Genomic DNA, 23,545 nt, shown 5'->3' with positions numbered 1-23,545 from the left:
AAGATTTATCTTGCAGCTGAGTAGCAAAAAAAAATAAAAAGTAAAAAAAATAAATGAAAAATGAAAATGAAAAATCAAAACAAAACAAAAAACTCCCCTAATGCAACTTCCCTTAACTGTGTAAGCATTCAGAGCAAAACTGCCGCCTCCCTAGCTCAGGAAGATGTAGTGACCAATTAAAAATTTAATATATCGGTGTCCATCATTTAGGGGAAAGGTATGGGGAATTACTTGTGTTCGTGTGTGTGTGTGTGTGTGTGTGTGTGTCTGTGCATTCTGTGTGACAGGGAATTGGTGTAATCTTCACAAGTCTGCTAGTGGGACCAGGCTTTCTAGACTGTTGTATGTGTCAGAGGCATTGCCTTGGCTTTGTCATTTAATTTTCTCTTCCCCAGTCCACCTGCCCTCAAAGCATATAGCTCCAAGCTCTGTCTGGAATGCTGCAGACCCTGCAAGCAGGCCTTGCTGACTGAAGAGATGGCTGGAGATGGGACATCTCTGGTGAAAGTGCTTTTTCTTAGAAATGGTACTGTTAGACCATACGTAGAACACTCACGCATTTTCAGCCTATACATTTTACGATATACAATCAGCTGTGAATCATTCATCTAAAAGTCTGACAGGATGGCTGGATGAATGTGCAAACACTTCAGAAGTGAAAATGTAAGAAAGAGTCAGAATTATCATTGTCGGTGACAGCGAGTCATGTGAAAGGCCACCCACCTGCTGCAAGCTGTTTAGAATACAAGAACCATTTTAACACATGAGGATAGGGCACAGGACTAGGAATTGCTGGTTGTATGGAAAGTGAGTGGTTTTAATATCTAGTCCGGCTCCACAGCCTCTCTGTTCTTGGCTTCTCCACCATAGCAACCCCACTCATTGCACAGCTGCCATCTCTTCTCATTGAGAAACTCCATGCCACAGGCATGGGCTTCCTCATCTTCCCAGCCCTGTGCCTGCTCACCTCATCTTTCCTCCATCATATATATATATATTTGCAGGCACAAAAATGGAAGGTTAGAACATCCTTGTTCATAAACCTTGACTCCACCACCAAAGCAGGTGTAAGATCACTAATTATGGGATGAACAGACTCTTCACTGTGTACAGAGGGCAGAGTGGGGTATTGCTATCTTCAGGGGAACAGTATCACAATGTTCTCACTTTACCCCATTTATCACCCAGTTCTCTTTCTACTTCTCTGATCCTTTTCACACACCACAAAAAATGCCTAAGCCAGGTTTCCTGCCTTCACCATCTCAATATCCTTCCATCTCTTTCTTTCAGCGGTGTTCCAAACTGTCAATCTATTCCACAGAAACTGATCTTTTCCAGATCCACAAGGATCTTAACATTCCAAAGCCAGTGGTCAGCTTTCAGTTCTTATTTTAGCAGAGCTCTCAGTAAACAGCAGAGCAGTACAGGCAGGAAGTGTGTGGGATGCCCTCTTCAGTTGGCCATGCATGTTGGGAACAAGTGTTACTTTCCAGCTTAGGCACTGCGATAGGCAGATTTTAACTACCAATTTGCCACAGCTTGGAGTATCCTGAGAAGACAGCTTCAGTTAAGGAATTGTCTAGATCAGGTTGGCCTGTGGGCGTGTCTGTGTGGGATTGAGTTGGTTGTTAATAGAACCGGCCCACTGTAGGTGATACCATTCCCTAGACTGGGGCCCTAAACAGTGTAAGAGTAAAGAAAGCTGAGAGTCAGCAATCAGGCAGCACAGACACATTTGTTTCTGTTGCTTCTTGACGATGGATGTGGTGTGCCCAGTGACAGAAGCTCCCAACACTGTGATGTCCCTGTAAGTATGGACTGGCCATTTGTAACCTTTTCCTCCCCTAAGTTGCTTTCGGACGTGGTATTTTATCACAGCGACTGCAATGTAAGCACAGATATACCAAATGGCTCCCGTAGGAAGATTCTCATGCCCTCTTCTTTCAGTGGAGTGAGGTGATGGTCGTAAAGAGGTGGTCTTGATTTGCAGTGAGAGGGTAACTTAGTTTATCTGGACTAACATGCATCATTTGACCCGCTGACCAGATCCCAGCTGCACGAAGCACTTCTTTTTCTAGTGTACTGTGGCACCACCCTTCTGATGTCATGTGTGGTCCTGTGCCCCTACCCCCAACCTGCCCCTCTGGGGCCACCTTTCCTGGCTTCTCTTCTTCCTGCCCAGAGATTGTAGGACTCTGCCCTGGACACACTGCTTTTTCAACACACAATTGGTCACATATAAATGGTCCCCAAATTTAGGTCTTCGGTTCTATCCTGTCCTTTGAGGGGCAAATGGGTACATGTAGGTGCCTGCCCAGAATCTGTACATGGCATTTGCACTTCCTCAATAGACAGCAGGAAGGTGCCCTCCCCTGAATTTCTGACAAGCTTGATGGAAGGTGTGTGAGGAGTTGCTCTCACTCTACTGCCCTACAGAGTTCAGAAAGGCGTGCAAGTGTACACAATTTGCAAGAGCTAAGATGTCAGATCTCCGAGTATCTGGCTTCATATTAAGCTCTAGATGTCCCATTGCAGAAAAGTTAGAAAATACAGAATGATATAAAGAAGCTTGACAAAAAAAAACCCAAAAAACCCAAACCACTTATTTGTTGCATTTTTTCCTTCCAGTTCATGCCGTACTCTGTTTTATTACATAGTTAAGATGATAACACACACAATTCCTTAGCCTGTTTATTTCATTTAATATTATCTCATAACCCCTTAACCCCTTTTTATGGTACATTAAGATCTTTAAGAATATTACTTTTTATAGCTATGTAATATATCTTCCTTATGGTCTATTCCCTAATGTCAGACATTTGCATTGTTTCATCCACATGGCTTGCGTCGCTGCAAGGATCCTCTGGCTACACGAGCACACTTTCATATCTAATCAATCGTTTCAACAAGTACTTACAGTGCCACTGCTGGGTGCTGCTGCTTGTGATGTTGGGAGTGTGGTGGTGAATGAAATCTTATCTTTTAGTAGGATGCTGAGACTGAGCGTCCTCCTAAGGACACTGGACAGCAGGAGAGTGTGTCTATGAAGAGGAGCATCGAAGAGGAAGAGACCAGGAGGATAGAAACAGTGAGGGAGGCCTGCTGCTGAGGGGAGTCAGAGGACTGGTTCTCCAAGACGGCTTCTCTGCGGAGGCATTCTGGAAATTTCAGCAAGCCAGCTTCCCAGAGGGAGTTGGGAATTGGATTTCATCTCACTTTCTAGGAAACCAGTTGAGCCTGAAGCAATTTATACAGGAAGAGCCACTACAAAAGTGTGTCCTAGAAATCAGGATCTTGAGCTTGACTGCTCTAGTTAGTCCCTGACTTTTGTATGGGAAGCAGGAGTGAGTGGGCCCTCAAACATGTGTCTGTGTGCATGTGTGTGCCTGAGTGCACGGGTAGGGTGGAGGAGGACAGGTGTGTCTGTGGGAATGGAAAGCTGGACCAAGGAACACGCCCAAGTCCTTGAAAGATTAGGGATGGTGGGCGCAGAACAGAACTCAAAGGGTCCTGGATGGTATGGCGCCTGACATTTACAGGTGGTCAACAACATATACCCAGAGAAAGGACACATCTGTGCAAAATGGGTGGAGATGGGGGTGGTGGTGGGAGAGAGAGTTGGGGTGACTGTTCATGGGTAGGGCTCAGGGTCTGCGGCTTAGACACCAAGGGGAGCGCCCCTGCAGTCAGCATCTGGAAGAGCTTATATGACTTTTTTACTCACCTCACCTGGGTTTGTAGGTGTGTAAAAATTCATAACCGAATTAAGGAAGCAACCTAAGCATCCGTCGGCACAGATGTGAATAAAGAAAGTGCAGTTTATAGACATACAGGAGAATTTTTCTGGCCTTAAAGAAAAACAAAGTTGTGTCATGTTCAGGAAAATGGATGCACCTGGAGATGTTATAGTTAAGGGAATCCAGCCAGACTCATAAAGGGTTTCTAGATTTTATATAGGCATATAAAGTCATGTTTGTATAAGTCAGAAAGAAGGAGCAAGGGGAACCAAGGTGCCTGGACAAGAGACACGGAGAGAAAGAGGAGGGTTGGGGATCTTTGGTGTGTATGCTCCATGGGCAATGTAGATTGTATGTTAATGTCCTTATAGACCACAGACCGTGTAAAGTGAATATATATAGTGAAAATAAAACACATAGTCATGAAAAAAAAAGAGGAGGAAGGAAAAAGAGGAAGGAAGGGAGGAAGAGAGGGAGGAGGAGAGGACAGAAAGTAGGAAGAAAGGGAGGAAGGGAAAAAGGATCGTCTTTTCTCCAAGCCAGAAGCAGAGCTGGATTGTGGAAGACAATGCTAAGTGGACAGGGCCGTCACCTCCCCTCGGTGCCCTGTTACAGGAAGAGGCAGGAAAGACGGGAGGAGTTAAGTAGAATAATGAAGACGCATCTAGAGTCCAGCCAGATTGTCTTCTGAAGCAGAAAATGTTCACTGGCTGAGTCTCTGAGATGGAGGCGCTGGGAGCTGGTGAGGCCCATTAGGAGACTGCCCCCTGTGCCTGGTCTGGAAGCTGCCCCTCACTTCCCTGGGCTCTCTAATGAGCTGGGGGCAGGGGCACTGGACAATAATTGGCTCAGAGGGTATAAAGAACTCAGAGGGAACAGGCTGAAAGCCCCTCTGGCTGGACCTCCTCCTGTTAACAGACAACCAAGTCTTTGAAATCATAATTATGAGTCATGGGGCTCCTAGCCTGGTTGCAAAAGTGTCTCATTTTAACTAAATTGTTAGTGTTTGTCCTGTTACCAAATGCTATGATCAACTACTCTGTGTTAAAGGGGCTGGGGGAGGAACATTTTTATTAAAAAGAGCAGGGTGTGGAGAAAGAGAGCAGTCTGTGCTATGCTTTCCAGACATGTGGAGCAAAGTCAAAGCTCAGGCCCGTGGCAGCCAAGCAACAAAATAAACAGCGAGCAATGGCATGGAAGGCACAGGACCAGGAAAATTCATCTCAGGATGGATGGGAGCACATCTCAGGATGGATGGGAGCACACTCTCTACAGCCAGAGGCAGGAGACTACTACGATGTATGGTTTTTGGATGTTCTCTCCTCTCCTGTCTTAATCCAGTGCGCTTGGAGCTGCTGGACTCGAGGCCAAACAAGAGATAACTTTCTTTGGGTTGGCTTGACTCACAACTCTGTTAAAGAGCCAGTGACAGGAAATGCCACCGAGTGTGCCCAGGGCTAATTGCTCAGACATATGGAAGTGACAGGCACAGCAGTCATGTGAATTAGTGTGACCTGGTAACAGGGGTCTGTGCAGGAATGATAAAGCCTTTGTCACCCAGCCTGCTCCTGGGGGCACATGACACACCAACAGCCTCTGCCTGAGGAGACAATAATGCGGTCAGTACTCCTGGTCAGTGGGAAATGATCTGAAAAAGATGATTCTTCATCTCTGATGGCTCCTGTGTAATTGATGCTGTCCAGGGCCTCGGTAAGGAGGAACGGGCCCCCAGTGGACACTGGGCTACACAGTGGATGCTTTATAAGAGAAGAGTATGAGGTTTCTGGTTAACCTTCTCACGTGACTGCCTGTACATCTGCCCTGCTGAAGAGGACCCCAAGCTACCCGGATCCTTGGCTCTGTGTGAAATGCTCTGATTTCCAAATTTGGTATCCATTTAAATTACTTTTCACTGAAAACTCTGTTTCTTAAATCCATGATTACTTGACAGTTTCATGTTAAGAATGGTTACTGGAAGGCACATGCATCTCTCTCTGTGTCTCTGTGTGTGCGTGCGCACACAAACACACTTGTGTATGTTGAGGTCAGAGTTAGACATCAAGTATCCTCCTCAATTGTTCATGTTTTGAGACAGGTCTCTCACTGAACCTATAACTGGCCAGCTTGGCTAGAGTGGCTGACCAGCAAGCCACCCCCTCCCCCCCCATTGCCTTCTCAGGGCCACGGTTCTAGGAGTACAGTGCCATGCTGAGATCAGAAAGCTGTTTTGTATGCTTCCTAAATCCCCTGCATAAAATCCACACACCAGTCTCCTCTGCCTTGTACTGATCCCTGTAGTTAACAAATAATAAATATAAGCAATTGAAATAAGGCCAGAATGTAACGGTCGCCGATTGCCCCCAGCAGGCAGGCTCAGCGGCCTTACACATTTTTGTGGTTTTGGCCCCTCTGTATGTACGGTCTGGCTATTCCTTGACCATTAGCATGCTCTTCTCTGGCATTCTGCTATGTTTAATAATAAGGGAACTCTCGTCAATAGAAGCAACAGTGGGGATTTAATGAGCACTTAATAGGTATTAATGGGTGAAGATAGAGGATTCTCTCTTCACTAGCAGATGGCAAAGGCAATAAGGATGAGGCAGGAGCAATTGATGGGATAACCTGAAATTCACTGTCACTTCTCTTCACCTTTGTCTTCAGCTCACTCTACACCAGTTTGCGTAATAAAAATAGAGGAACCTGCACTCACATGCACATACTCCCACTTACATAATAAAAAAAATGAAAATTAACTTTTAAAAACCCATAGGCGAGATTAGTTTTAACAACAACAAATTGGGTTACTTTATACAACCCAATTATATTACATAGTAGCAAGTTAATATGTAATCCACATTGATAAAATTACCTAAATATTTTTACTGATTTTTAAATATTAAATCTCTATGCTCCTTTACATTGTTCAAACTTATGGAACATCACAGCTTGGATACCAAACCATTATTAGGAACATTTGAAATATATTTGTGTTTCATAAAAATCTACAATTGTGAAAAGTAAATATATGTTCAGATTTTCTAATATTCACATCGAGAAACAAAGTTACTGACCTGATATTTGTATTCACATAGACAAAACTGGCCAATTTTATGTTCATGTGTCATCTGAGAATGAAAAATGTCCTAAGTTACTGTAAGGCTGCAACCTGACAGTAACATGACACAGTACATTTAAAGTGATATGTTGTCCTATACAAAATAGTGCTACATCCACTGGCTCCGTTTTTAAATGTAAAACAATTTAATTAAATTTAACAACATTAGGAACTTGAAGCCTGTTTTAGGGTTACTATCACTGTGATGGAAGATCACGATGAAAAGCAACTTGGGGAAGAAGGTTATTTGGCTTACACTTCCACATTGTACTCCATCACTGAAGTCAGGACAGGAACTCAGACAGGGCAGGAACCTGGAGGCAGGAGCTGACGCAGAGGCCATGGAGGGATGCTACTTACTTGCTCGCTTCTCATAGTTCGCTCATCCTGCATTTTTATAGAACCCAGGACTACCAGCCCAGGAATGGCCCCACCCACAATGAGCTGGGTCCTCCCCCATCAATCACTAATTAAGAAAATGCCCCATGGCAGGATCTTTCATAAGCATTTTGTTCATTGGGTTTCCTTCCTTCCCATTAACTTTTTAATTTGTGTTAAGCTGACATAAAACTAGACTGCCTCAGCTGTTCTGGCCACACTATAAGTACTTAACAGTGTAAGAGAGGGACTGGCTGCCATGTTAGGAGGGTGGCTGGAAAGGCTAGAGATCCCTCATGAACATGTCTTCATCCTTCTCAGACACTTAGAGAGCTTTGCATATTTCTGACCAAAGAAAATGTGCAAGGAAGTTTAAGTGTGGGGAACTGTGTATATTAGGAAGGTTTTGCTTTCTTTAAAAATTACATTTACTGTCATCATTATCATCATCATTTCTGTGTGTGTGTGTGTGTGTGTGTGTGTGTGTGTGTGTGGTGTATAGATATTCACTGGGATTAAAGGACAACTTTCAGGAGCTGGTTTCTCTCCCTCCATTGTAGGGTCTAGGGGATCAAACTCTGGTCTTGACGCTTAGTAGTGGCCTTTACACACTAAGCCCTCTTACCAGCCTGGATTTCTTGACAAAAGGACAAACTGAAGAGGAAGACTTACTGGCACCACTCTCTATTCTCCCCATGTTGACCGTGAGCATCGTATGACAGCTGTAGCTATAGCAGGCATATTATCACCAGGGGCTGACTCACAGTGAAGATAAAAGTCAACAGGCCAAGAATAATGAGCAATGACCCGAAATTCCCATGACAACTGTTGAATTAGACTTCGATAAGAAAACAATGGCTGCCCTTATCATCTACGCCAGCAATACACAGATACTGTTTGTAACTGAAAGCATTCCTCATTGGCACAATGAGCACGGTGAGGTGGGATGAGGACCACTGGGCAGACTGATTAGCACTGAGGTGCATATGAAAGAGTCAGGGCTGAGAACTTGTCTAGAGAGAGGAGTCAGTGAATATTTATTAGCTGGTGATTAGTATAGAGCTGGAGGTGTCGAGACCAGGCTGAGTATTTAGTGTAGATCAAATACTTAACATGAAAGAAAATACAGCCAACTAAATCCTACATGAGAAAACCTACCAGGCGTTGCTATATTAATGTGTCAAACAGGAAGTCTTTGGTCTAACTTTGTACCTGTGATTACCTAAAGGAAAAAGGACATACAGTGAATTAAATCCTACCCCATCTGCAGGGAGCACTTTTATCCTCTCCATGGCATTTGCTTCCCCCTTTCATGTAGCCTCATGTTATTACTCTGAATTATGGCCCCCATTTTCTCCTCTTTCTCTCCTTTCACAGGTCTCCAGCTCACAGCTTGAATACCTTGCAGCCCTCCATGTGCCTGCCGTCTTATCACTGCCACCCACTATCTTCTTGGGTGTACTGATACTACATTTTCACTCATATATATTTGTGCAAGTCATGTTTTCTGTAGATTTTGTTTCAACTTTGAAAAAGGAAAAAGGGCTGGCAAGATGGCTGAGCAGGTAAAAGTACTTGCTATCAAGTTTGCTGTCCTGAATTCTAGGTCTGGGAGTCACATGCTGAAATTAGAAAACTGAGCCTTGAAACCTGTCCTCTCCTCTGCATACATGCACTATGGCACACACACACACACACACACACACACACACACACACACACACACAGAGGAGGGGCAGGAGGTAGGTAAGTAGAAGGAGGGAGGGGGAGAGAGAAAAAATAATAATTATTTAAAAAATTGAAAAGAAAAGAGAAAAAAAAATACTCCACCAATACACAAGGACACAACTCCCTTCAGGTTTTAGAATATTTTCTCCAAGGCATTTAGATTCATGAAAAACAACTAAAATCACAGACTAAATCTTGCACCACACTTTCTGCTTTTCATCTCATCAAACATTTCTTGTGGAACTGAAAATTCTTTAGAATCATTAAAGCAGTAACTACAATACCCCATCCCTTGGCCATTCTTGGAATTTTCCACCACAGCTTTTTATTGTGCTTCTCCTTTCACATTCCTCGCCGTGGCTACCAGTTGTCTATTGTGTCAAATAAAAATTCTCAACCTTGGGCCATGTCAGGCACTCGGGCCTGCTCCTGCCTTGAGGCTCTGCTGATGTTTTCTGTTGTAGACAAATAAATAGGCTCACTCCTTCCAGCATATGACTTTCTTCTCAGCCATCATTTATCTCCCTCCTCCTCCAGACCCATGATGTTAAATCACTGAAGTCCTTAAAATCAACCTCAGGTGACTTCAGAAACCTTTCACAGGAACCCTCCTCGGGCCTCACTTGTCTTGTTCATCTGATATTCCTATTTACAGCTTCAGCAATAGCTTGTAAACAACTGTATGCTTCTAGCAGACATATTGTATGTTAGAGCATGAGAGTGGCCATTATGGGGGCACCCAGAGACAGAGGGGCAGAGTGAGCCTCTGACCCCATCACATGATAAGGTGCTCTGCTCTGGGAGAGAGGCAGGGCTGTTCTACTTAGCAGAGGGCTTGGGTTGAAAAGAGAGCCTATTGGGGATTTGAAGACCATTGGCATTTCCATCCTTGGCTGCTGAGGATCTGCAGGGCCAGGGGTCCTGGTGCCTGTGACAGGCTTTCCATGAAAGCCTTTTGGGAAAAAAGAATGATCTCAATTAAATCCAGTGGCTGCTTTTGATTAGTCAGTGTACTAGGTATGGACCTGCATGCTAACTCAAGAGTCACAGGGAAATGCCCTAACTTTAAATGCACCTTTATTTCTCGTGCCCTGGGAAAATGGTGAGCACCTGCTTAACTGTGATGACACAGACCACATCAGCTCCATTCTTCCTCTTCTCGGCCTACTTGCCAGGTCACCTCAACACAGCCTGTACACTGGTGGTGCAGGTAGCCAGGCAGGGATGTGGAGAAGCACAACTGGGTTCGACAGGGTTCATCTTAACAATCCCTCAGAAACCACTGGTCACCTGATCATTGCAACTTGCTGAGTTCAGTGCAGATACACACCTGTGATGGAGTAAAGGTCTTTTAAGAATATATTTTTTTTTTCAGTTAATCAAAAAGAACCCTGTTTGTACAGTGCCTGGCTGAGCGCATAGTCCTGTGCCTGTGCTCTGCCTCTGAGCTGTCCTTGGCTGCTATTTGGACTGATCATTTTTACCTCCGCCAATATACAACTGGGGGTTGCTGGAAGCTATGGCAAGAAAGCTCACGGGTAATCCAGGCTTTTCTCTTGCAAGCATTTATGGCCTCACCAGATGACAGTCCATCTTTTAGTAGCAGGCATCGGTGTCATAGTGTAGATATTCATACGCCAAAGAAGACACCCCCATTTTCTGGTGGCTGGCATCACTGGCCATGAAGTTATCGGGGGAGGTTAAGGAAGAAGGATAAAGGTTACCACTTAGTGGGGCATAGAAAGCTAAGACTCTTGTACAAGTGTTCCCTTAAAGAACTCAAAGCAATGATGCTGTCATCAAAGGCAACATAGGTAATGGAGAAGCATTGCCGGATGTGGGACTTTCACATCGCCCTAGAGTTCGTAGTCCTCATTACTAGAGTTCACATTGTTGAGGACTTCACACAGCAACAGCGAAGGCTCGCTTGGGGAAAACTAGTTCCTTCTGGTCAAGAGGAGGAAATCTTTAACCGGGGTGGATGAAAGAGAATCTTACCCTCCAGCCCCACCCCAACTGTGATCACGCTATTGTGAGAACTGCAGCTGCATGGGCTCCACCGCCAGACATCCTCAAACACCAACTCTTGCCAAAACACTGCAGCATTAAGGAGGCACTCTAACCATGGCGTTAATCCTGGGTCAAACTTCCTCCTTTTGAAAACCTCAGATAACCTTACCTGAAGCTGCCTGGGTATGCAGTCTCCACGCCCACAGAGAGACTGCTGTCCCGCATCGTTCTAGTGAAAGGACAATCTGCTCTTCCCGAGGTCAGTCTCTTCTTTCTTTCAGTCCCAATCCAACAAGGGAGGCCTAATCTTCCCAGTACCCAAAACCTAAATGAGTCGGTCCAGTTGGGTAGGTTAAATATCTGGCCAAGGGACCACTCCTAGGATGGCAGGCTCACCTTCAGGCATGCTAAAGGGATAGCTGGGATAGTTATCACTTCAATGAGCAACTGTCCCTTTCCTTCCCAGACCCCCCCCCCCCCCATTACAGCATCTTACAGAGTGCAGCACCTTGCCGTAGCAGTCAGGGCTTTACTCTTTCTTAAAGCCTGCTCTCTGACACGTGGCTGTCCATCACCATGAGGCTGACCTCCATGCTGGCTTGCCTCATGCCTTTCCCCCCTTCTCTATTCTCTTCCTCCAAGCAGCTACTGAAATTACAGATGGCCTGCCCTAGGGTTTTTTTTTTAAACGCCAATAAAATTTTCCTCTTTGAATAAATTTGGGCTTTGCTTCACTTTCAAGTATTTCCTGTTTTCTTTTTTTAATTCTTTAATTAGCAGAGAAAACAAACACATTTGTGCACCCCTAGATGGCATCGTGCTGGTATTTAATTGGTTGCAAAGGCTTTCTGATTTCCTTTTGCCTGATTTCCTCTATGTAGTTCTCTTCACCAGTGCCTTCACTTTAAACCTTCAACCCACGCCAAAACTAATGTCATAACTTGTGGTTTGTCTTCCCGACTTTAGTTTACTCCTCACCTTGCCCTTGTTGGGGATATTGTAAAATTAATCTGAAGTTTCTCTTGGGTGCTTAAACACTTTCTGAAGTTCCATGCTGTTTACATTATCATGTCCAAACACTGTGCCATTAACCCCTACCCTAAATCTCTATACACCCAAGCACATATGGCATGAGCAGCCATATACATGCATACCTGCACACACACACACACACACACACACACACACACACACACACACACAGGCACACACTGTAGAACACAGTCCTCAAAGCAAAGCAGCCAACATCCCTAATACAGTTGTGCCTGTAAGTGAACATCATGACGGGGCTTGCTAACTGCTGGCATTCCTTATTAGCCAAAGGGGTGGGGAGGGTCACCTGAGATCCAAGAGACTTCTCCTAGCCATGTGCATGCAGTCCTGTCCTACTTGTGACTTTGGGGTCTGAAACATGCTTGAGTATAGAGGTTAGGGAAGGGCAACAGAAAGGCAGCTCCATATAGGAAGTTTTGGGGTGGTCATGATTCATACAGGGTCAAGACTTCCCCCACATGGCTGCTTTGGGGGTCACGCACACTGCTGTCAGTAACTCCTGGTCCACACTCCGTAGATAAGCCCAATAAATTCAATGGTTCCCAGAGTGAACTCTGGTTGTTGTTGGGAATCTTACAAGCAGTGGGTAGGTTTGTTCATGTCTCTCCGGGGAGTGTATGAGGTGAAAAATTTACATCAGGCAAAGAGTAACTACAAGAAAGCTAAAAAGAGCATTCTAATCTGTAACAAAATGAACTTATAAATAACAAAAGTTTAAAAAAAAATGGAGGCTGGAGCAATGACTCACATGGGCTTGGCTCACCACTACCTGTACCTCTGGCTTCAGGGATCCAGTGCTCTCTTCTTTCTTTTGCAGGCACCCCACATGCACAAGTATGTCAGGCTTGTGGACCATGCCTCCAGAGGAACTGGCATGGAAACAGCATGTTCGAGCCCTGGAAATCTCACACTTGAGGCTTAGAAGCTCATCCTGAGTTTGGAAGGCATGGGACAAAGCTCTCTTGTTTTCTGTGCCTGCCTCAGGAGCACGTGCTAGAGCTCCCGAGGTTACAGGCGGTCAGTCACATAAGCCTGTCTCCTGTTGTCTTTCCCCATGCAAATACAGCATCGCCAGCATCCTAGTCCCAGCCAATGACACGAATTCATCCTCAAAACCCCTCCCACTGCCCGAGGTTTATAAGTCCCTGTTCCGCATGAAATAAACGGGCCAGCACTGTCTACTTCATCACCAGCTGACTGAGACTAAGTCATTTATCCTTGGGAAAGAAGGCTTCCCTCCTCCCCGAAGAACCTGTCACTGGATCCCAGGGCTTGAATGCTGCTCAGGCAGCCACAGCAGAACCACCTTGGCTGCAGCTGGAGCTTGTCTGGCCACCGCAGCTGTCCCACTGTTTGGATCATCACCTGATCCAAGGGTGTGGGCACAGGCCCTCGCCTACACCCTCTGCCATTAACACGGCAGTTTAACTGAAGGGCTGTGACACTGTGGTATCAACGCTAGTTTTGGGGCATTGAGTTTCCTCTGCCCTCTGGTGCTGGCAATCTCATTACAAAGAGCTAAGCGTAACCCAGTGGAAAAACTCTTTTCCACATCCCCAGTGAGATCGGGAACCCTGGCCAACAGACCTCACCCTCAGAGCTCCAGCCACTCCTGAGGGAAATGGAAGCTGGGACTCTGAGTTCCATCCATTTCCTCCCAGAAGCTAACAGTGCTCAGACCTTCAGGAGAAGTGTGCATTTCTGGTCTGGACCTCCTGGGAGATGCAGAACCTCACTTGTGCATGTATGAACTCACGTGTGCATATACATACAGATAAACACACCTATACCTAAAAGTAATAAAAATAAGCATTAAAATGTCACTAGAGATAAAGATGGTATTTCATAATGATAAAAAAATGGCTAATCTGCCAGAGAATATAGTGAGCACACACAAACAGCTTCCAGAAGGAAAGAGGAATCTCAGAGGGAAATAGAACATTGGACAACAGCATTTGGATTTTTCATGTTCTGCACTCCATTGAACTAAGAGGGAGAAGACTACAGGAAACAGACTTGGTGCTATGATTCTACTAGACCGCAAGACATCTCTAGACAATCTGCCATCCACCTGGCAACAACGGCAGGGGACACATTTTCCTCAAGTTCTCAGGAGACATACTCCAGGATAGACCATATGTTACACCATAAAATGAGACTTAACATATGCAGAGGATTAAAGTCGTAGAGGGTAGTGTCTGATCATGGATGGAAGCAGGTACGGCCTTAGCAGGCCAAGGGGCAGAACACAGGGAAGGACAGAGTAGAGGAGGGACCCAGTGAGGAGCCAGTAGAGAGTAGAGGAGGGGACATCAGGGCTCCAAACCCACAGGGCAGAGATCCAAATGCAACACTTTACGTGGCTGTAACACCAGTGGACTGGGCAGCAGCTCCTGGTCATGCAGGTGACTGTGCTGAGGAGCTGACTAGTCTCATCCAACTGCCTGCTGGACGTTTCTGTCTAAGACACAGGTGGCTCAAACCCCTCTGCGGGAGTGTGGTGGACTGGCCGCAGCACATCCTGTGATGCTCTTTGTGGTCAGCATCACTAGATGAAGACAGGCCTGGGGCGTTTGTCAAGCACACCTTTAGGTTTTCTCTGGGAAGGTCTTTTCAGAGGAATTTAGTGAATGGAAGATGACCCTTCCAATGTGGGTGGCGCCATCCCCTAGGCTAAACTGAATAAAGCCTTTGGAGTAGCAGCATCTGTCTTTCTGCTTCTTGACTGTGGACACAGTGTGACCACCTACTCCATACCTCCATTGCCATGCCTTCCCCACCACAAGGGACTGCATCTCCTCCAAGCATGAGCCAAAATAAACACTTCCTCCTTAGGGTGCTGTGTTTGGTTACAACATTAAAAAAAATAATAATAACAACGAATTCATCATCCAATGTTTTATCCCCATAAACCAGCCTGATCACTCCAAAGTGGGATCTGCCAGGTGACTGTCCTTCACACTAGCCGTGGGGCCCAGGTATGTGATCAGAAGGGAGCTCTCCGAGTGCTAGCAAAGACTCTGAGTACTCACAGCTCAGGTCTAAAAGAACATATTATATGGATAAGGGCCGAGGTGGAATACGTAATTTTTCACTTACGGGGAAACTTTCAGTTTCTACATCTTCCTGCTGTTCCCTGCAAGCGAAACACTGGGAGTGAAACATTAATGCTATCCATTCCCCCGAAAGTGTCACCGTGAAACACGCTACACTAGATGTGGTTATGCACACCTGTAACCCCAGGACTTGGGAATCTGAGGTGGGAGTGAGAGAGGGAGGGAGGGAGAGACAGAAACAGAGACAGAGGCACAGAGAGACAGACAGAGACAGAACCTTTCCCAACATGCAAATGCGCCTGAGGGAGTAACAGTGGCCTGCAGCTTTTATCCACTGCTCTTCAGGCTCCTTTAAGACCATATTGCTTCAAGATGATCGGACTTTTCCTTTAACAGAATGTCACAGAGCCCTTTTTGTTCCCTGTGACCTTTTCATGCAAGTTGACTAGTAAAACTTAACGCGGAGCTGTGATTTGGCATTACAAGGCTAGGACGATGAAGGAAAGGCCTCCAGTTTGCCAGAAGTCTGTGATCCCCAGGTCAGGCATAAAGGCTCAGGATGCAATCTGGAAGTGTTTTAAAGGCCAAGTGCAATGTGACACCCCTGTGTTCATTTCCTCTCCTGTTCCTTTCCCCCAAGGTCTTTATAGCCTCCATGTTCCCTCCTCACTGCAGCTACATTTGCTGCCTGCCTGTGCTGCCTCATCTCTCTCCAGACCTTTCTTCCCATTACCTCTGTGGGTCACAGCCAGCCTTCTGCTCTGACCATGACTGCATGCTCCCTGAACTTTCCCCACATGAACGGATACATTCCTTTCTGAGGACAAGCGCACTGGTGGGGTGGCTGGGTCGAGGCACTCAACATCTTGGGTTTTACTGGCAGGTCCTCCCTTCATGAACCCACACGTGTTCAGCAAATACGTGTCTATGACAGTTGCAGGCTAGTCAAAAGGCTCCTCTGTGCTATCAGAGGGTAGGAAGGCAGTGAATGTTCTTTCCCGGTGCATCTCGGGGCCGCACAGGTAGGAAAGGTCTAGGTAACTCAAACCTCTGTATTACTCCACGTAGAACTACTTTAGCTCCAGGGGAAGAAATGGAGTTGCTCACTGAGTGTCTGAATGGAGTGGAGGCTCAAACGGCCCCTCCAGGCAATGAACAGACACTGAGGAAAGTATACCGGAAGGGAAGTTGAAGGTTCCCCCATGACATCCATCTGTAAATTAAAGTGTTTTGGTTGTGGTCTGAAAGCGGGGGGGCTCTGGCACCTGAAACCACCCCATCCTAGGTCTCAAGCCTTCTGCAAACTTGCCTCTTCTTCCTCGTCACACACAAACTGTCCGTGGGCACTGCTTCCTCAGCAGCCCTCGCTCTCTCATCCACCGGAGCTGAGCTGCTCTCCTCAGCTGCCCCTTAGAGCCACCTATTTGACACTAGCAACCAATGTCCGTTCTCCCTTTCTGTCCCGCCCAGTTCCCATGGCAGGCTCCTCCTCTCCTTAACTGCTGGCATTTTGTTCTTCCTCCTCTAGATAGAACAGTCACGTCCCTGGATAGAAACATGAGTTAAAAAGTGTGCCATCTGGATGGAAAATGTCCACTGACCCTGAAATATTTGGCAGGTATTCTTGTCTTTTGTATTGCTGGGGAAGACTAACAAAGTCACAACTAATGGACAAAATTCATGCTCCATGCTGACTGCTGAAGGGAAGGGAATCAAGCAGATCTGGGGATAAAGAATGAATCCAGAACACCTATCAATCACAATATTTCCTACACGCATACATTCACACATACACACAAACACATATACACATATACAAATATGCAGATACATGCATACAGAAAACCACACATACACAAACACACACATATCTACTCTCTCACGCTAACGTTTTAGAAAGTAAGTATCTGCCTGGACCTTCCTAACCTCCCTGGAAAATCAATACTCAGGTTTTCTGCTCTTGAGGCCGGGTGGGCCAGTGAGGGTCACAGACTCTCCTGGATATCACCATACTCCTTTTGCTTTGATTCTTCCACGGATAATAACACCAATAGACTTTCTGGTCACAACCCTGTTGGACATTTTTCAACTACTTACATTTTTCAACTAAGCACAAAGTCATTCTACACCCTAGGGATTCACACACCAAAGAGTATGGGCTGAATGTATAATACAAAACCAACGTAGTGGGGAAATGCTTTGAGGAACAGGCATAAGAAACACTGTGGTCCATATTTTCCCGCACACATTTATTATCTAATGGACGAGCCAAGGAGCCACTGCAGTTTTAATTAATTAGTGTGTGTATGTGCCTGGGACACGCATGGGAAGGACAGAGCAGACGCAGCTGTCCTTTCATCACTCTGCCTATTCTCCCGAGACAAGCACTTCGCTTGTTTGATGCTCACGCATCTGCTAGGCTGATAGGGCAGCCAGCTGTCAGGATCCACCTGTCCCGCTTTCCAGTGCTGCAGCTACAATACCCACAGCCATACCTGGACTCCATACCTGGGAGTTCTGGGGGCTCAAACGCAGGTCCTCAGTGTGTACAGGAAGTCATCTTACCTGCTGAGCCATCTCCCCAGACTGCACAAATCCACGTTTAAACCTTCTCTCAACCCCCACTCCTTGTGGCTTGTCAGGAAGAGACTAAATACTGTATAACGTTACGTTCTCCTCACTATGACAGGTATGCAAGAGATTTTTAGAGTGATGTTTATCGAAACTGGTTAAAAAAAAAAATATATATATATATATATATATACACACACACAAAGAGATAAATTTCAGTTTTTTATCTTCTCTGGAAATTTCCTCTATCTTGTAAAACTTAGTTTCCCACAAGTCCAGGATGAGTGAGTCTACTTGATGTACAGGTCAAGATGAAACAGAAACCAATGCCAGGAGCATTCATTCCTAACCTGACTTCTATCTTTATTCTCCTCTGGTTCGAGGATTCACAGATTAATTTGGTCCTCTGTGTACGGTAGAAACTTGAGCCACATATTTTTCAATGAATAATTTTCTTGGTGGAAAATTCATCTGAGTTTTGATCTGAGATCGTGACTGTGGCTGTGACAATACCTCCCACTTCTGCTCTTTATTTGGTGTCTGGAAAATCCAATCTTTAGAAATAAGAAATAGATGCGGAGTCCTTCAGGGGCTTCTGATTATTTCTGTGTGAGTTGGTAGGAAAGCTATTATCTGAGAGAAGGTGAGGACAGGTAGTGGGGCTTTGACAAGGGGATGTTTAAAGAGAAAGTTATCTTTATAGCTATGAAATATCTAAAGGTCTTCGGTTGCAGGTCACGATGTGTGCACACACAGAAGGAAGAGAAAACAAGTAACCATGTGTCTGGGGTTAGCATCTTTATTCTTAGAGCCATTCTCCTTCTTACGAAGGCTGTCTTTCTAACTGAGGCGCCCAGTAACCCAGTAATGGAACAATTAGGCCTCTAAATACCTCTCCCTCTGCCTCCCTCCCTTCTTAGTTCTTGCTCCCTTTCTTCCTTCTTCCCTTCTTCTCTCTTCCTTCCTTCCCTCTATCGCTCCCTTCCTTCTTCTCCTCTCCCCTCACCCCTCTTTCCCCTGCTGATGGACCCCATGTCCCCATAAACACTAGGCAAGCATCCGCACTGCCTGTTTTCTCTGACACAGGCTCTCATGGTGTGGCCCAGGCTGGCCTTGACTTCTGTTCCACGCCTAGCAGATCCTGGTACTTGCAGAACATCTTAGAAAGCTTGTGTTTCGTGTCAGAAAGCCGGATTCTTGAATAGTTCACTGCTGGTAGCTGATCATGAAAGCATACAAGGCTGAAATCTCTGCCGGCTTCTCCTGTGAGGGACTATGAACTCAGGTTTTTCTGCTCATTTCAGTAGTCCATGGCAGGACATGGTTCTCAGTGAGAACCAAGTTTGTACGGTGGCTTAACGCACTGACCTTCCATAGTGACCCATTGTCTGGGAAGAATCAGCGGGGTACCCAACCAGCTCACTAATTACCCATGATGCCCACAGATGACGCCAGGAGAGCCTCGGAGGCCAGAGGACGATGGATATAGTGTTTTGATGGTTTCTTGCTCTTGAGAACGAGGACAAGGTTCTTGCTGCACTTAGTGCCAAAACATCTTCAATTCGGTTTTAATTTCACAGTAAGTTGAAAAATAATACTGGAAACTCGGACTGTCTAAGTCAAAGCCTAGGTTTCCCTTTGAGAAGCTCCTGACTTTGGGAAAGTCACTCAGCCCATCTAAGTGTATTCTTTCCCCGTCTGCAAAACTGGTAGGTTCTGAATACACATCTCAACACACACAAAACTGAGAGGCGGAGAGACTCAGGGTTGAAACTCCAACCGTGGTCCTCCGGTGATTGGATGCTGAGAAGCATGACCCAGAGGAACCAGGACTCACCAACACAGGTATCATCTAGCTCCTCCTGGTCAGCGCATCCTAAGAGAACTGCTCAACTCCAGTCTCTCCGGAGCTCCCTCAGATGAAGACGATCCCACCAGAAAGAGCCACAGGGTTCTGATTTCCGGTTCCTCATTTTTTGCGTTCGGCCGACATAGTTCAGGTAAGACTCTGTGTTTTCGGCTTAAGGCAAATATTGATTCACGCTTGGAACGCCGCATGTACCTGCCCTTTGAACATGTACACACATTCATTTTACAAGGGCTGCGAGCTTACTGCTTTCATATGCCTTGAGGGAAGGATCACACTAAGACTTACAATTCCAATCACATGGGCTTTTATACAGTCATTTATCTCCTTACACACACAAAACAGTTATTGGATTTACAAATCTGTACTGAAAATCTGTTTTGCAGTGAGGCATTCGGGAAGGTTCGGAGGGATGCAGAGATGATGAAGTCAACTCCCCAAGCCAAGGGGACTGAAAGTCACCGGGCTCATAAACATGAGAAAAAAAAATGTACAATTTCACTTATAATAAGAGAAAAACACATTAGAGCTGCATAAAGATTTTACCTAATAGACTGAAAGCCCATCAAACTGATAAGCCAATGTGTCAGCGGGGCTACGGGGAAGCAAGCAGCCCCAGCTACTGATGTCGGGAATGCAAATAAAAAGCAAAAGAGCCCCAAAGAGGGCAATTCCAAAAATCTCCATAAAATTATAAATGCATTTAGACTGTGAAATGAGTGTACTTTATTCTGTGAAGTATATCGGCATAGCAAGTGCTAGTCAGTGTGTACAGCATAATATAAAGACAAGATTGTTTTTTTCCCTATCTGTAATAGCAAAAAAAAAAAAAAAAAAAAAAAAAAAAAAAAAAAAAAAAAAAATTTCTTGTTAAAAGCACATTTCTTGCTTAGGAGCTCTCCACATAATAGAATGTGTTGCATTTGACAAGTGAATGTGTCAGCACCGGGGCTGGAGGGATGGCAGTAGTTAGGAGTTATTGGTGCTCTTCCATAGGGCAAGGGTTAGGTTCCCAGAACCCATGTCGGGTGCCTCACAACTGCCTGTAGCTCCAGCTCCGGGGGATCCGATGCTCTCTTCTGTTCACCAGCGGTACTGAAAACACATGGTATCCTTAAACAGACTGGCACACAAAAAGTATTCACTAAATAAATCTTTTTTAAAAAAAGAAAAGAATGTGAAAAACATATAAGGCCTATTTTTGAGTGTGTACGTGTGCAAGTGGAAGAGGATGTTGGCTGTCCTGCTCTGTTACTCTCAGCCTTATTTCTTTGAAACAAGGTCTTTCTTCGTGAAACTGGTGGTAGATGGGAGCCCAGCAAGCTCTACTAATCCTCCTGTCTCCGCTTTCTCCCACTGCACTGGGGTTACAGGCTTGCCTGGCATTGTACGTGATGCTGGGATCTGAACGAAGGTCTTCATGCTTTCTCAGCAAGTGCTCCGACCTCCTGGGCATTGTCTCTGGTACCTCTAAGAGCTTTTCCCCAGTAGGAAGCCTCCTCAGAAGTGTCCTGATGGCCTGGTGTGTGTGTGTGTGTGTGTGTGTGTGTGTGTGTGTGTGTGTGTGTGTGTAAAGACCCAGAGGGGTTCAGGCCACACTTCTGGTGGCCGCCAAGATAAAAGGGGCGCAGTGGACGGAAGATCATCTTGGCTTTTGTGCACCTGGCTTCCCTCTTGCCCTGATTAATTTTCTCTGTTGTCGATCAGAACCAGCATTTCCATACCCACTGTGGACTTGGGACCAGCAGCTCTCTGGGGACACTCTGGGCCTCCGGGGTCAGACTGAGGCAGCCGAGGCACCCTGGCAGCTCCCTGTTTGCTGTAACTGTCCCAGGTGAGCGACTCATTGGGACCCAGTTCTCAGAGCTCAGGTGTAATTCTGCTGTTGCTACTGTTTTAAAGCTGACTTAATGAATTCCTTAATGTATGCATGCATACATGTGTGTGTGCTCACTCTATTGTTTCTGTTCCTCTGGAGAACCCTGACTAATACTGTCTGTGTTAGTAAGCTCAGCAAGCAAGCCTGTGGACACATGGCAGTGTTTAGTGGTGGCAGTGGCACTGGTGGGAGAGGCACAGCCCTGGCCTGGGAAAGCACGGAACAGACTCCTTCTTGAACACTCCGTGCTAGGACGCTGATTTAAGAACCATGTGGATGCATCACCTCTTCAAAATATAAAAGCATTGTTTTACAGTAGGGAGGGGTCCTCGTGGCCCACGGCCTGCTCATGCTTTCTCCTTTTCTAGTTAAATCGAGACTCCTCGAGGGATAGATGAACTGCTTTGTCCCTCTCCAGTTTCTCCCATAAACCCTTGCCAGACTACTCTTCCCTCAGACCACTCTGGACAGATTGCCAGGAATGATTCCTTATGTCCCTGCATCAAATTCAAACAGCTCTGTTTGGCTTTTAAGGCTCTCCACAGATCCATCTCGCCCATCTGATGCAATTTAACATCGGCCATTGGAGCTCTGCAGTACACCTCCCTAGCTCCCGTAGGGCTAAGTTCATCAGGGCTATTCTTTAATGAGTTACTACTTCTTGTTGCCCTGACAAGACACTTGAAAAAAGCAATTTAAGGAAGGAAGGGCTCATTTGGGCTCATGGTCTGAAGGAGGTTCAGTCCACCATAGTGGGACAGCATGGTGTGAGTGTAAGGTCAAGGTGTGTCCACAGGAAGGACACAGAGGGAGAAGAATGCTGGTGCGTTCCTAGCGGACACCTTTTTATTCAGACAAGGACCCTTGGTCACATGACAAGACGACCCACATTCGAGCTGGGTCACATCAGCTAAACACCTCAAGAAAAAACCTTCCCAGACATGCCCAGAGGTCTTCCGTGTGATTCTAACTAATGCTGACAATGAAGACTCACCATCACTGACTGTCCCATGAAGGAAGAGCCAGAAGGCTGCTATGAAAGGACCCACTCCCATGAGGAACCCCAGGAACCAGCTGCTCAGCCAGTGTGGAGCACAGCATGGCTACGGGATGAGAAATAGGGAGCAGGGTGACTTTAGAGAGCTTTTGAGGGTTGTAGCTTTGAGCACACAGAAGCGACCGTTCTGAGGAGGAAGAAATGAGCAGGACAACGGGCCTCTCAAGCCTAAAAATCAGGGGAGGGCAAGTGTTGAAATCTAAGAAAAGCCAGCTCCTTTCAGGGACCTGTTGTGTGCTGGGCTCTGTCAGAGGCTGGGGATGGAAGGAGGTGGGTGATGGTGAGAGCCAGGGGACTGTGGAGTCTTCCTCTTGGTGTGAAGCTTTGGGAAAGTCAGCCTAGTGATGGGTACGAGTGTCTCTGGGGCTGCTGGTGTCATTGGTGACACAGTGTGAGTAACCTAGCTGCAAAGGGAAGTGTCAGGAATGGCCAGGGTTCCCGTCCTGAGGCCTGACTACCTCTCGTTTATTGGTGGTGGCTGCCTGGATTCCCATTGAGGAATATTATGTGGTCCAGCCCAGCTCACAGGAGAGGGTGCTGGATACAGACATCCCTGTGGGCTTGGAGCAGGATGGCTACTTCCTGGGGGTTTGCCGTCTGCACATGGTATTACAGATATGAAAACCAAATCCTAGGCTAGGGTAGGACATGGCTTATCATCTGTCTCCTTACCAACTAAGAGCCAGAACCCAAGCCCTTTCTTTCTCCATCTGGGTTTTCCATTCCCTTGTCACACTGTTTTGTTTCATAGATAAATTGGGAAATAAGAATAATACAAATAGTAAGCAATGCCAAGCTGTCATGGTTCATCCTGACTGTCAGTTTGACAGGATTTAGAATTACCATGGGAACAAATCTCTGGGCTTACCTCTGAGAGGCTAGGTTACTGTGGTGTACTGTACTCTAAATTTGGGCTGCACCACCCCAAAGGGTGGGGTCCCAGACCGAACAACAAGGACAGAGTACCAGCATTCACCTCTCTCTGCTTCCCGACTGTGGGCAGGAGATGACAGCTGCCTTGAAAGCCTGCTGCCATGCTGTCCCCGCCGTGACGGGCCACACCCTCCAACGATGAGGCAAAGTAAACCTTCTTT

The 23,545-nt window shown here is 46.1% G+C and overlaps 1 protein-coding gene across 3 annotated transcripts in view; it reads right to left on the bottom strand.

The window, feature by feature from the left end:
- Kif6 (kinesin family member 6) overlaps positions 1-23,545 on the bottom strand; it is a 285,962-nt gene that overhangs the window by 85,939 nt on the left and 176,478 nt on the right. Inside the window, exon 1 of one of the 3 annotated variants that reach the window (XM_060369642.1) lies at positions 12,770-12,852. The exons of the other annotated variants lie outside the window; for them this stretch is intronic. The gene's annotated coding sequence lies outside the window, so the exon portion shown is untranslated. Of the gene's footprint in view, positions 1-12,769; positions 12,853-23,545 lie in introns of those variants that run through there. 3 annotated transcript variants of the gene reach the window in all.

This window comes from Meriones unguiculatus, chromosome 16 (genome assembly GCF_030254825.1).
Source record: "Meriones unguiculatus strain TT.TT164.6M chromosome 16, Bangor_MerUng_6.1, whole genome shotgun sequence".
NCBI lineage: Eukaryota > Metazoa > Chordata > Mammalia > Rodentia > Muridae > Meriones > Meriones unguiculatus.
The sequence above is the reverse complement of the archived record's forward strand: the minus strand, read 5'-3'. Positions and strand labels throughout refer to the sequence as shown.